Consider the following 13,558-nt stretch of genomic DNA (forward strand, 5'->3'; position numbering starts at 1 on the left):
CTCAAACCCGTGTCCCCTGCATTGGCAGGTGGATTCTCAACCACTGCACCACCAGGGAAGTCCCTCAGGAAGTTACCTTTTTACTGAAAGTGCCTAAATCTATTTCTCTGGCTATAGTAGTCAGTATATGCTAAGTTGTGCTACAGTAACGTATGAACCCCCAAACCTCAGTAGCTTAACACAAAAAGGTTTATATCTCATCCTGTATGACCAACATGGGTTAGCAGAGGAAACAGTGACTCTGCTTCACATAACCCACTCAGGGACCCAGGCTGAAAAGGGCTCTCCATCTGGAACATTGCTGGTTGCTATAGTAGCAGAAGGAGTGGTCAGAGAGAACTTCAAATTCCCTCTTCTGTGCTTCAGTCCAAAGTGACATAGCCCATTGGTTAGACTAATCACATGACCCTCACCAAAATACAAAGTGGTTGAAAATATAGAAAAGCACACAGATATACAGTGAGCAATAACTCTCTCTGCCACACATATAGTGGGCATCCTTGGTCCTCCAACTCCATAAACAAATGCTTATTTGTCATCTTAATTGGCATCACCTGTGTACTTTGAACTGAATATTGATTCTTTTTCCTTCCAAACCTGTGTACTTCACATTGAACATTTATTTTCCTCCCCCAAACTGCCTGCCTTCCAGTCTTCCTTGTCCTAGTATATAGTACCATTACGTTGTTCAACCCCAAGCTCTAAGAATCACCTCTCATTCCTTCTTTCTCTCACTTTACTCACATGGAAATAACTAGTTCTGTTATTTCTATCCCCCAAATAAATGCTACGTGCATCTGCTTCTTTCCACCTCCACTGCCCCCATGCTGATCTATGCCACTACAGTCTTTCATGTTGGTGATAGTAGCAGATTCCTAACTGACCTCTTTTCTTACACTTTATCCTTATACAATCCATCTTCTGCAGAGCAGAGTGATCTTTTTCAGTGGTACATTGATAAAATCTTTTCCCTGCTTAAAACCTTCCAATGATTTACCAATACACCTAGGATAAATTCCAAATTCCTTGTGTCTGACTCCTATCGATACTGAGCAGGACCCTGTAGGGCTCCTGGGCACAAAAGCCTTTCTGTGTTCCCCATTTCCTGATTACAGGAATAGGCTTCATTCAGCCTCCATGACTTTCCCTGAGTTCCAACAAGCCAGGTTCAAACAGTTGCTAATCACAGAAGGGAGGGGAAATGGAGGAAAGGGAGGAACAGTCAAAAGAAACAATAGTGTAGCCTTGGGGCAGGGTCCTGGTTGCCCCTCAAGAGATATACAGAACAACACCTTTGAGCTGTTTCGCAGATACTGAAACCCCCATCAGGTGGGAGAAGTTAATGGTATGCTGCCCACAAGCACTTAGACCCCAGACCTGCTGGACCCAAAAGGTTGATGATGCTGACTCCCAATTAACTCACCACCTACCAGTCAGAAGAATGTTCATGAACTGATCACGCCCTCTTTGAACCACTGCTATAAAACTTTTCGCTACTCTCTACAGGTTGGGACACACGGTTTTGAGGGCATTAGCCCACTGTGGCCCCCATTGCCTGGCAAAGCAATAAAGCTATTCTTTTCTACTTCACCCAAAACTCTGTCTCTGAGAATGAATACGGTGTCAGGGTACAGAGGCCAGATTTGGCTTCACTATGTTTCTCTGAGAAGTCATCTCCTACTTCTCTCTGTTGACACTAAATTACAGCCTGGCGTGCCCAGTCACTGCTGCCTTAGGGTCTTTGAGCCAACTGTGCCTGGAATGCTGACCCCCCCCCCACCAGATTTGCATGTGGCTGCCTCTCTGACATCATTCAGATCTCAAAGTCAATATCATTTCCTCAGAGAGGGCTTTCTGGACACCCAAATAAAGTAGCTGCCGGTTACTCTCTGTCACATCCCCCCTACCTGGTTCTTTGCATAGTACTTGGCACTATTTGGTATTGTGCCATTTCTGTATTTGTTTGCCCATGGAATGTAGGCTCTCTTATAGCCACACTTTGTCTACCTGTTCACTCTTGTACCTCTCAGTGCCTAGAAGAACAGTGCCAGGCACACAGAGTAAATGCTCAATAGACATGAACTAAAGAAATGCATTTGTCGCTCACTTAGAAAATCTTTGGTGCCACTGCCCAGTCTCATCTTTATCTCATCTTGGTTTCTTTTCCATATATCCTTGTAAGGCAGAAGACTCAGACTAAAATCCTTATTTTCAACTGATGAAGACAAATGTAAAGAAATGAAACAGTGACGTGATCATCCACGTGCTGGTGATTTGCAGTCTTCTCCTTGCCAGTCAGAAGGAAGAAGTTAACTAAAGAGGCAGCTACTTGTCACATCTAGAGGTTCTTTTGACCCCAGTGATTAAGATGATGTGCCTGATGTGGTGAACTTTTATATTATGTTGCCAGAGAACTGGGAAAATAGCCCTTTGTCACACTGAGATCTCAGTTTTGATGACGGCTGTCACTGTTCTGGAAGGAAATGACTCACCCAAGATGGGCAGCGGGGGACTTGGGGCAGTGACAGGACAGGAGACAGAACTAATCGGAGGGTCTGTTTCCAAGTCCGCTGGAATAAATAGAAAGTGAAGGTGCCATAATACACAGGCACATGTTGATAGCAGACAGTATATAACTTTGGTCCAATTTCTAAAGCCTTCAAGGAAGGAAAGCCCTCTGTGTTCCTTAGCAATTTCCTCTCCCTATGCTGAGGATGCCCAGAGACTAAAGGCAGTTTATCTTGCAATGTTTGGTTCTATCCAGCTTCACAAAAAGGTCAGGACAGGTAGCTGGGGGTCATATAAAGGAAGCCCTTCACAGTCTATCAACCTTCATCCAGCACTGCTTTCCCTGCATATATTCTCACATCCTGGTTCTGAGTTTGCTCCCAATCCTCCCCATCACTAACTCCTTGATTTGCCTTCCTGTACCTGGTCCACCTCTCAAGTGGTAAATGGCTTCAGTTGTTTGAGGACAACATCCTACCCAGTCTGGTCTGACCTCAGTGTCCTTATTTGTCAAAGAAGACTCCCACTTTAGGTCACTGTTTACAGCTACAACTTTCTCAGCAAGATAGCTGTTATGGATGAAGTGTTTGTGTCCCCCTAAAATTTATAGGTTGAAGCTCTAAATGCCAATGTGATGATATTTGGAGGTACAGCCTTTGGGAGGTAATTAGGTTTAGATGACGTCATAAGAGTGGGGTTCCCACGATGGGATTAGTGCCCTTACAAGAAGAAACAAAAGAGCTCACTTGCTCTCACTCTCCTTGTACTCTCTCTCTCCCTCTCCCCCTCTTTGTCTCACTCTCTGTCTCTCCTTCTCCCCCTCTGTATCTCTCTCTCTCCCTCTCTTTCTCTGCTATGTGAGGACACGGCAAGAAGGTGGCCATCTGCAAGCCAGGAAGAGAGCTCCACCAGAACCTGATCATGCTGACACCCTGATCTCGGACTTCTAGCCTCCAGAACTTTGAGAAATAAATGTGTGTATTTTAAGCCACCCAGACTATTATATTTTGTTATAGCAGCTTGAGCTAAGACAATAGTTATTCACCTCTCTTAAAAGACTGTACATTTCCCCCGAAACATGTTCTATTAACTCGTAACCTTTAGAGCCAGTCGGGGAGGGAGGGTTCTTCTCTATTTCTAGTCTAAATTTCTCAGGACTTAATTAGACCTCATACCAAAATGGAGATTTTGATCTCATTGAAAAAAAAAATGCTTTTTATTTCATTCCTATAAGAGAACTTTTTCAATCTTTACGGAACCTTATTTCAATGGTATTTGATCCATCCCTGATTATACAAATTATTAGCCTTTTGGTGATCTAACCAATGACATTTAAAAGGCTTGAATTATGAAATCACAAAACTTTTGCGCTGAAAGATGCCTCAGAGAAAATATAGTCCAATCCCTGTATTTAAAAGATAAGGAAAGTTGAGACCCAGATAGCTGAGGTGTCCTGTACAAGGTCACACAGCTTGTCGAGAAATAGAAGGGAAGAAAACATGTGAGATGGCCTTCTTACCATTCTACCTGTAGTTGAAGAAAAGTTTTTAGAAAGATAAAATGGGAGACAAATGGCTTTAGGGTCTTAAAAAAATGCTGATGCCATCCCAATGTATTTTATCACGCTTCAAGGATGGTATGTCATTAACATCGAGAAACCCTTAAGAACATGAGAATGTTGGCGAATCATAATTTTGAAAACAGGGATTAATTCCCAGATCACTGGGGTGAAGGGGCATGGGAAGTAGTGGGAGGAGAGGTCTTAAGAAAACCAACCTAAATCATGGTCCTTGGAACCAACTGCTCCTGATTCTCTCCTATTGGGAGTCTTTTGTAAGAGAAAACTGGAAATATTCAGCTGCACACAGATTGCTTTATTTAGCAGACAATCTCAGAAAAACAACATGTTCTCCTGTGATCTGAGGCTTGATTATCTAATTTTCTCTTTGTGGTGCTCCTCCACCAGCAACCACCTGCTAAACGGCTGGAACAGACATGACGACTCTGTTAATGGTCCTTGGTGCTCTGGTCTTCTCAGTCGCCACGCTCTCCCCGGGACCTTCCATTCACTCCCGTGTCTCCATCTGGAGAGACCCCAATTCAATCTCCAGGTCTTTCCCTTGAACTTTAGATTCATTTCTAATGCCCCAAGGTGTATCTCTACCTTGATGTGACCGGGCACCTTAAACTCAGCAAGTCTAAAACAAAATCCATGACTTTCTTCCCCATGACCCCAAATCCATCTCTTTCATAACCTATCTAAGCTGCCTAGGTTAATGGTGTCACCAGGCACTCAGCTGCCTAAACTGAACCCTCAGAAGCATCCCTGACTCTTTCTTCTACCTCACCCACCACATCCAGCTCATCACTAGTCTCTCCTGCCTACCTCTTACGCATCCCTAGAATCTGTCTCCTATACTCTAATCCCTCATCATCTGCCCGAAGTCCAGACTCCATCATCTTTTGCCTAGACTGTTACAAGGAACTTCTAGTAAGATAATCATCTTATTTTCCCCACCTTGCACAAATCCAATACACTCTTGCTAAAAACCCTTCTGTGGCTCCCTATTACCTAAAGAATAAATTCCAAATTCTTTAACATGAAAAAAAAAAAGGTGACTTTAAATTTACTTACGTTTAACTTAGATATACTGAGCCTTAATATTCCATCTGGAAACTTTCACCCATTAGTAATGGATCTGTTCTCAAGAGCTGAATGTGGCAGAAGAATCGACCTAAGCCCTCATTCACAGAGAAGACTACGTATTGTGGTTGAGAGAATGGGCACAAAAAGCAGACGGAACTGGATGAAGTCCTGAGTCCACCATGAATCATCATTGCGACCTATGTCTTTATCTGTTAAATGGGGATGATAATAGTACATCATCATGGGAATTACATGAAATGTGTGCAATGTACCTAACAACAAAACTATCAATAAAGTCATATATTATTATTAATATCATTATTATTAACATAACAACTCCTTAAATGTTTTAGCATAATTATGATAGGCCCCTCATTATTCTCTTCTTTAACCTAAACGTTCCCACTTCTTACTGTCAATTTCAAAATCATATCTTTTTGAGAATGGTTAACTCCTGTGGACCATTAAGAAACTAACCATGACTTTATCATAAGACTTCAAAATAAACAGGAACTCATCCTTCCTAACAGTTTAAAGGTAATTAATAAATACAAACTCTCTTTTTCCAAGGGTGTTTTCTCTTTTAATCATTACAATTCTGAAGGATTAAACACCTTTTTATGTTAGTATACACTTTCGCTTCCTAATTGGGGCTTTCAAGGAAATTTTAGAGTGTCTATTTCAGACCACAAATTAGTCACTCCTTTCTAAAAATGCACCTTCCTGGTTTTGGTCAGAGATTATTGGCAGGAAGTTAGGTAAAGCCTTTCTGTGGCTTCCTAGAGCAGCACTATCAATCTAACACTTTTCACCAGCACTGAATTTATAGTTGTTTTAATAAGTAAAAGAGGGTAGTTGATAGAGCAGCAAATTGGTCTTCTCTTGCTATGAAAATGAAAACAGAGAGCAAACACAGTAGTCTATTAAAGTAAGATAAGTACTCCCAAGAAGTCAAGATATTGTTAGAGATGTTTTCAAAATGTCAACAGATAATAAGATTGGGCAGTGAGCCAATGATACCCAAGAAGAATAGATTTATTTGTTTCTTATGTGAATTAAATGATTCTTCAACCAAAAGTATCAGGGAATTTCCATTTAACACATTCAGAGTGTTGTTACTGTCATCTAGAGTGTGAACATTGAGGACTTTCTTTTTTTTTTTTTTAAGTAGCATCATCATGAGAAAAAGCCCTGAAGTCTAAAATACCTCAGTCCCCCTGTTGCCCCATCACTTAACTAGCCCTGTGACCTTGAACAAGATACTTAATCTCCCTAGATTTTCATGTATTCAACTCTAAAATGAAGAAGGGGAAATAAGAACATAAATCGGTTTGCAATGACGACCAAGTCAAGGTAATTCATGTCATGTGCCAGACACAGAGCCTAGCACACAGTAAGTACTCAACAACTGTTGGCCATACGTGACTAGATTTGGATAACAAAACTGCTGTGAATCTCATTTCGTTTTTGTTTAGAGATCTAATGCAGTGACACCAAGTGAAAAATTCAGTCAACAGTCTTAAATTTTATCTCTTCATCCATTTGTTTTCGATCAATAAAAAATCAAATACCAGTAGGCTTTTTCCTATGGAAATGACCAGCTATTCTATCATCATGAAGAAATGCCCTTAGTGAATATTTCCTTTGATACACTGTATTTCTAGTTCCATAAACTTAGCTGCTTCATAGAGACCTGTAAATACTAAAGAAATTTTACTCTCTAAAGTTCTCTGCGAGGTCAGGTAGTAGCAAAAGATTAAGAAAAAAGAATCCAAGTATCGTGATTGAGAATATTCTTCAAAGTGTTCATAATGAAAGGAAACACTCTTCCTAAAAACCCCACCAAGCAGACAGGTGGCTTAAATTAGGTGCTAAATACAGGAACATGGATAACTGAATCCAGTCATATCCCTGTCAATCTTGAAAATATTATTATATTTATTACAAGCAGAAGACATGTAGGCAGCAAGTTCTGAGAGAAGGTTGGAGACTTCAGAACAACTATCCAAGTCTCAGAATTCTGTGGATTCAGTGGTAATTAGATTAGATATCGTTCTGCTGGATGTCAGATACAGAGGCATGCTATACCCCACCCCCATTGCTACACGGTGTTCAAGGGGCATTAATTAGTTGGTTAATACAGCATCATGATTAACTAAATCACGTCAATACAAAATGCCAAGATATATGTTTAATGAGCTGGGTTTTCACCAGTATTAATCTAGATAAGTAAATAAACTACACTGTCTTAACACAAGAATATGTCAAATTTATTTTCTTTTGATTGATCAAGGTGGTTCACAGTAAATTAGCATCCTCTAGTGAAAAGGCTAGTGCAGAGAAAATGTTGATAATAATATCTGCTAACATATATTAATTTCTAGATATACACATGCATAGAGTTCTTTTAAATTGTTTATTGAAATATAATTGACATACAATATTATGTTAGTTTCAGATGTACAACATAGTGATTTGACATTTATATACATCACAAATTCATCACCAGGATAAGTATAGTAACCATCTATCACCATACAAATTTACTGCACTATTATTGACTGTATTTGCTATGCTATACATTAGATCCCTATGACTTACTTAATTTATAACTGGAAGTTTGTACCACTTCAATCCCCTTCGGCTACTTTTCCCAACCTCCCCACCCCGCTCTCTCCTCTGGCATCACCAGTTCTCTGTATCTATGAGTCTGTTTCTGTTCTGTTTTTTGCTTTTTAGATCCCCCATATAAGTAAAATCACGTGGCATTTGTCTTTCTCTGACTTATTTCACTAAGCACAATACCCTCTGGATTCATCTGTGTTGTAAAAATGGCAAAATTTCATTCTCTTTTATGGCTAATGTTCCATTGCATATATATCCCACATCTTCTTTATCCATTTGTCTATCGATAGAAACTTAGGTTTCTTCCATATCTTGCAAATTGTAAATACTGCTGCTATGAACATAGGTGTGCATTTATCTTTCTGAATTAGTGTTTTTGTTTCCTTCAGATACACACCCAAAAGTGGAGTTGCCAGATCATATGGTGGCTCTATTTTTACTTTTCTTGAGAAACCTCCATACTCGTTTCCAGTGGATGCACAAATCTACATTCTCACCAACAGTATAGGAGGATTCCCTTTTCTCCACATCCTCACCAACATTTTTTATTTGTTGTCTTTTTGATGACAGCCATTCTGACAGGTGTGAGCTGATATCTCATTGTGGTTTGGATTTACATTTCCCTGATGATTAGTTATTTTGAGCATCTTTTCACGTGTCTACTGGCCATCTGTATGTCTTCCTCGGAAAAATATCTATTCAGTGCTTCTGCCCATTTTTTAACTGGATTTTTTGGTTTTTAAAAATATTGAGTTGTGTGAGTTCTTTATATATTTTGGATATTAACCCCTTAAAGGATATCTCATTTGCAAATATCTTCTCCCATTCAGTAGGCTGCCTTTTCATTTTGTTGTTAGTTTCCTTTGTTATGCAAAAGCCTTTTAGTCTGATGTGACCCCATTTGTTTATTTTTGCTTTTGTTTTCCTTGTCTGAGAAGACACATCCAAAGAAACACTGCTAAGACTGATGTCAAAGAGTGTACTGCCTATGTTTTCTTCTAGGAGTTTTATGGCTTCAAGTCTTACATTTAAGTCTTTAATTCATTTTGAGTTTATTTTTGTATATGGTGTAAGAAAGTGGTCTATTTTCATTCTTTTGCACGTAGCTGTCCAGTTTTCCCAACACCATTTATTGAAGAGACTGTCTCTTCTCCACTCTATATTCTTGCCTCTTTTGTCATAGATTAATTGACCATATAAGTGTTGGTTAATTTCTGGGCTCTCTATTCTGTTCTATTGATCTATGTGTCTGTTTTTGTGGCAGTACCATACTGTTTTGATTACTGTAACTTTGTAGGATACTCTGGAATCAGGAAGCATGATATCTCTAGCTTTGTTCTTTCCCAAGATTGCTTTGCCCATTCAGGGTCTTTTGCAGTTCCATGCCAATTTTAGGATATTTGTTCTCGTTCTATGGAAAATGTCATTGGTATTTGGATAGGGACTTGATGAAACTGTAGATTTCTTTGGATAGTATAGACATTTTACAGTATTAATTCTTCCATTCTACACATACATATAGTTCTAAGCACTTCAGGGATATTTAATCATTTAAACCTTCCAACAAATCTACGACTACCTAACATAGATACTATTATCATCTCCATTTTATAGAGGAAAAATCTGAGGCACAGAAAAGTTAAGTAAAGTACCCATGGCCACTTACCCAGTAGGTTGGTGAGCCAGAATTTCAGTGCAAGCCTTCTAATCCAGAGCCCTTAATAATAACCTCTATACGAGTGATCCTCAATCGGGGGTGATTTTACCCCCGGGGGTATTTGACAATGTCTGAAGATAGTTTTGACAGTCATGACTGGAAAGGGAGAACTCTACTGGCATCTAGTGGGCAGAAGCCAGGGATGTTGCTAAACATCCTATAATGTACAGGACAGCCCACCCCCGGCCGCCCCACCCCCCACCCCTTCCCAAACAAAGAAGGAGCCAGCACAAACTATCACTAGGGTAGAGGCTGAAGAACTCTGCTCTGTGTTATACTGCCTCTGGGATCAGTTATACCCTTGCTACGAAAAATGTGGTCTGCCGGTCAGCAGCACTGCATCACCTAGGAGCTTGTGAGAAAAGCCCACCCCAGACCTACTGAATTACAATCTGCATTTTAATAAGATTCCCCAGGTGATTCATCGGTACCTTGAAGTTTGAGAGGCAGTGAGTTATACTATTAGCCCCATCATGCTGTGATAGGCCTCGAATAAGACAAACGCACCATTTGTCCCACACAACAGTCGAGTCTCCATTCATAGGTGCAGAGAGACAACGTTAGGAGGGTGGGGGGGGGGAGGGGAGGAGGATGGACAGACCCATCAGGGATGGAATATCAGGGGCTGAAATTTTCTTCAGTTAGATGGTTACCTGAAGCAGTGGATGCAATCAGGAGGCACACACAATCTGGGGCTACCAAAGAGGGACTAAAACGACCCTCAAAATCCAACTCTGACCTCAGGACTAAGGACTATGCAGACGACCAGGAGCCAGGTAAATACAGGTATGGAGTAGAGCCAGGTAAATACAGGTATGGAGTAGAGCCAGGTAAATACAGGTATGCAGTACAGCCAGGTAAATACAGGTATGGAGTAGAGCCAGGTAAATACAGGTATGGAGTAGAGCCAGGTAAATACAGGTATGCAGTACAGCTAACACAACTGGAGGGGTGGCAGGGCAGGATAGTTGTCACAAACATACAAACCAGCCAGGACAGCAAAGCTCCTTGAGTCTGGGTACCAGCTGTGCGGACCTGGGATCAGCCTGGTTTAAAGGCTCAAGTGCAGAGAAGGCCCACCCACCTGATGAGATTTATATGTATTTCCACAAAATGCAACTTTCCTAGAATACTTTTTTAACAGCCAATAAGGCAAAAGCACTAGCAAAATACAAAACTCCAACAATCATTGGTCATTCTTTTAAGACAAGACTCCCATCCTTTTAAGATATACACGCACAGTGGCTAATGAGACACAGAAAGAGTTCCTCCTCCCAAGTGGCCCTCAGAGTTGGCCACAAAGTGCTGTAGAACCCCCTGATCCTGATGCATAAACCGTTACACAATTTCGCATTTGGAGATTTAAGGCAATACTTTTGTCAAACCATGTTTCCTCCCCCACAGGTTTCTCAAAGCAATAAGCAAAATAACAATCTTTTGTGAGCTTTACCAAATGTTAACTGGGAAACCCTACTGTTTTTAATCATGCTCGAATAAATGCAGACCAGGATCTGTGACTGCAAATAAAGTGGTTTCTCTCCCGCTCTCTGCCTCCAAATCAGCTTTGCATTGATGGGTGGGCATTCCAAAGGCAAAGGCAAGATTGAGGGAAAATCCTCAGAGTCCAACCACTGTGAAAACCATTTCACGATAAACTAATAGTCTAAGAATACTTTTGTTGTGGTTATCCAAATAATTTCCCTTTCCATCATTCTCAATTCCTAAATCACCACTCTAACTATTGCATGAAAATCATAGCATTTGGGGATGAATTGGATCTTAAAAGATTTTCTAGTACAGTAGTTTCCAAATGTGGGGGTCCTCTGATTTGGGGAGATAGGGATACTGAGGAAAAAGCCCAGAGCCTTTTAAAAATGCATATTCCCTGGGTCCTATGCTCAGGAATTCTAATCCAACAGGTGTCAAGTGGGCCCAAGGAAGTTGTGCTTTTAACAATCTCCCGAGACTCTTCTGATGCTCAGCAGGTTCTGGGAACACTATCAAGTTCAATTCTCCCATTTTACAAGTCAGGAAACTGAGAACCGAACAGTTCATTTATTGCTATCATCCTAATCTCCAAGCTTAATTTATTTTGATGACCTAATCCTATTACTTTTTTCATTTGATCAACAACACTGCATAAAGTAAAAGAGAGCATTCCAGAATGTGAACTATCAAATGCAGAAGAATCCGGAATTTGGAGCTAGGATTTCTTCTATTTTTTCCACTTCCCATTCCTGTTCATTTTAATCCATGTAAAAGTGAAACAGCCTCCCAGATATGCCTAAATGCCAGCCTCCTGGTCTTCACAGGAGAGGATACGAAAGTTTTTCAATGAACAGTCTGCAAACTAGCTATGTAATCAATGACATTCCATACTTATATTTTCTCCCTTTTAATCTCTTACAGCTTTATTGTTCTTGAGCTTGCAGGGAATTTCTCGTTACTGAAAGAAGAACTGCATTATTGTAACTCAGGATATGTAGCCTCCGTGGTCCTATTGAGTGGTCAAATTCAACTACTGTAATTGCCTTTTATCTACATATATGCATACATAAAAGAAAGTTAACTTAGGGAACACATCCACTGTTTTCTTTAATTTCCCTCACTGCATTCTTGATTTTCTAAGAAGTGACTTGTCTAACTTAGCTACAAAACAAATAGCATTAAGAAAGAAAAAGTGCAATGACAAAGACAATGGTATTGTTTTGGTTTGGGTTTTTGAGGGGTAAGAAATACCAAAAAACACAAAGATTAATTATTTATTTTTAGGCAAAGGCCCACTCCTATTTGTGAAAATGTATCTGCAGACAAAAAAATGTTGCCTGCCATTTCAGTAAACAGCGAATGTTACCTGCCATCAAGCCATCTGCCACTGTAGCCACAGACAGTGTTCCCCGAGGGGAATTCAGGATGAAGAAAAACAGGATACTGGCCCTAGATAATTAAGATGCATATCTAAGGAATAATTTCAGTGAGCCCAGACTTTTCCATCTTCCCATATATAGAAAAGCACTAAAATCACTGACTTGAGATGTCTGGTTTTTTGGGATTAGCAGTAACCTGTTGATGTTCGACTACATTTTTTCTTCGCAGCAAAAACTCCTATACATCCTGGCTCCTCCCTTTCCTCTTGAGCGCAGTTCCTCAGAGCATCTGAGAGTTGTCTCCCAAGCTCTAGTCCTCAGTAAGGTCCCTAATAAAATGTAACTCGCAACTTTCAGGTTGTGCGTTTTCCTTCATTTGACATATCCAAATTCCGGCTGAGTTCACTCAGCTTGCAGTTCTGCCCTGGGATACAGTGTACTCACTGTGTCTATTCCTTTTTCAGGCATTAAGATTTAAAGAAAAGAAGAGTAGGTAGTCCTAAGAGCCATGGCCCTCCTGTACAGTGTACCTGATGTTTAGTCCAGAAAACGTAAGCTCATTTTTGGTATCTTAGCCACATTATTTTCTTTTTGTTGTTGTTTTTTGTTTGTTTGTTTGTTTTGCGGTACGCAGGCCTCTCACTGTTCTGGCCTCTCCCGTTGCAGAGCACAGGCTCCGGACGCGCAGGCTCAGCGGCCATGGCTCACGGGCCCAGCCGCTCCGCGGCATGTGGGATCTTCCCGGACCGGGGCACGAACCCATGTCCCCTGCATCGGCAGGCAGACTCTCAACCACTGCGCCACCAGGGAAGCCCACATTATTTTCTTTGGTATTATCAAGTTAACAAATATGTTTTTATAAAAGATCCCAAAGCATATTATATTTTGTCTTCTCCATCTATCAAAATCCTACAAGCTTTAGAGCCCACACAGTTCCCTGCCACCTCTGGGAAGCACTCTGGCTTCCATTCTTTATACCCATCTAGCATCACATCTGGTAGAAGACCCTGCTACTCAAAGAGTGACCTACACACCAGCACATCAGCACCACCTGGAAGCTTGTTAAAAATGCCAAATCTTGGCCATGCTCTGGACCTACTGTATCAGAACCTACATTTTAGTAAGATCCTCCAGTGATTCATATGTACGTTCAAGTTTGAGAAGCACTGCTCTGTGTAATATAAGACTTCATTT

This window comes from Delphinus delphis, chromosome 7 (assembly GCF_949987515.2).
Source record: "Delphinus delphis chromosome 7, mDelDel1.2, whole genome shotgun sequence".
In the NCBI taxonomy this organism is placed as follows: Eukaryota; Metazoa; Chordata; class Mammalia; order Artiodactyla; family Delphinidae; genus Delphinus; species Delphinus delphis.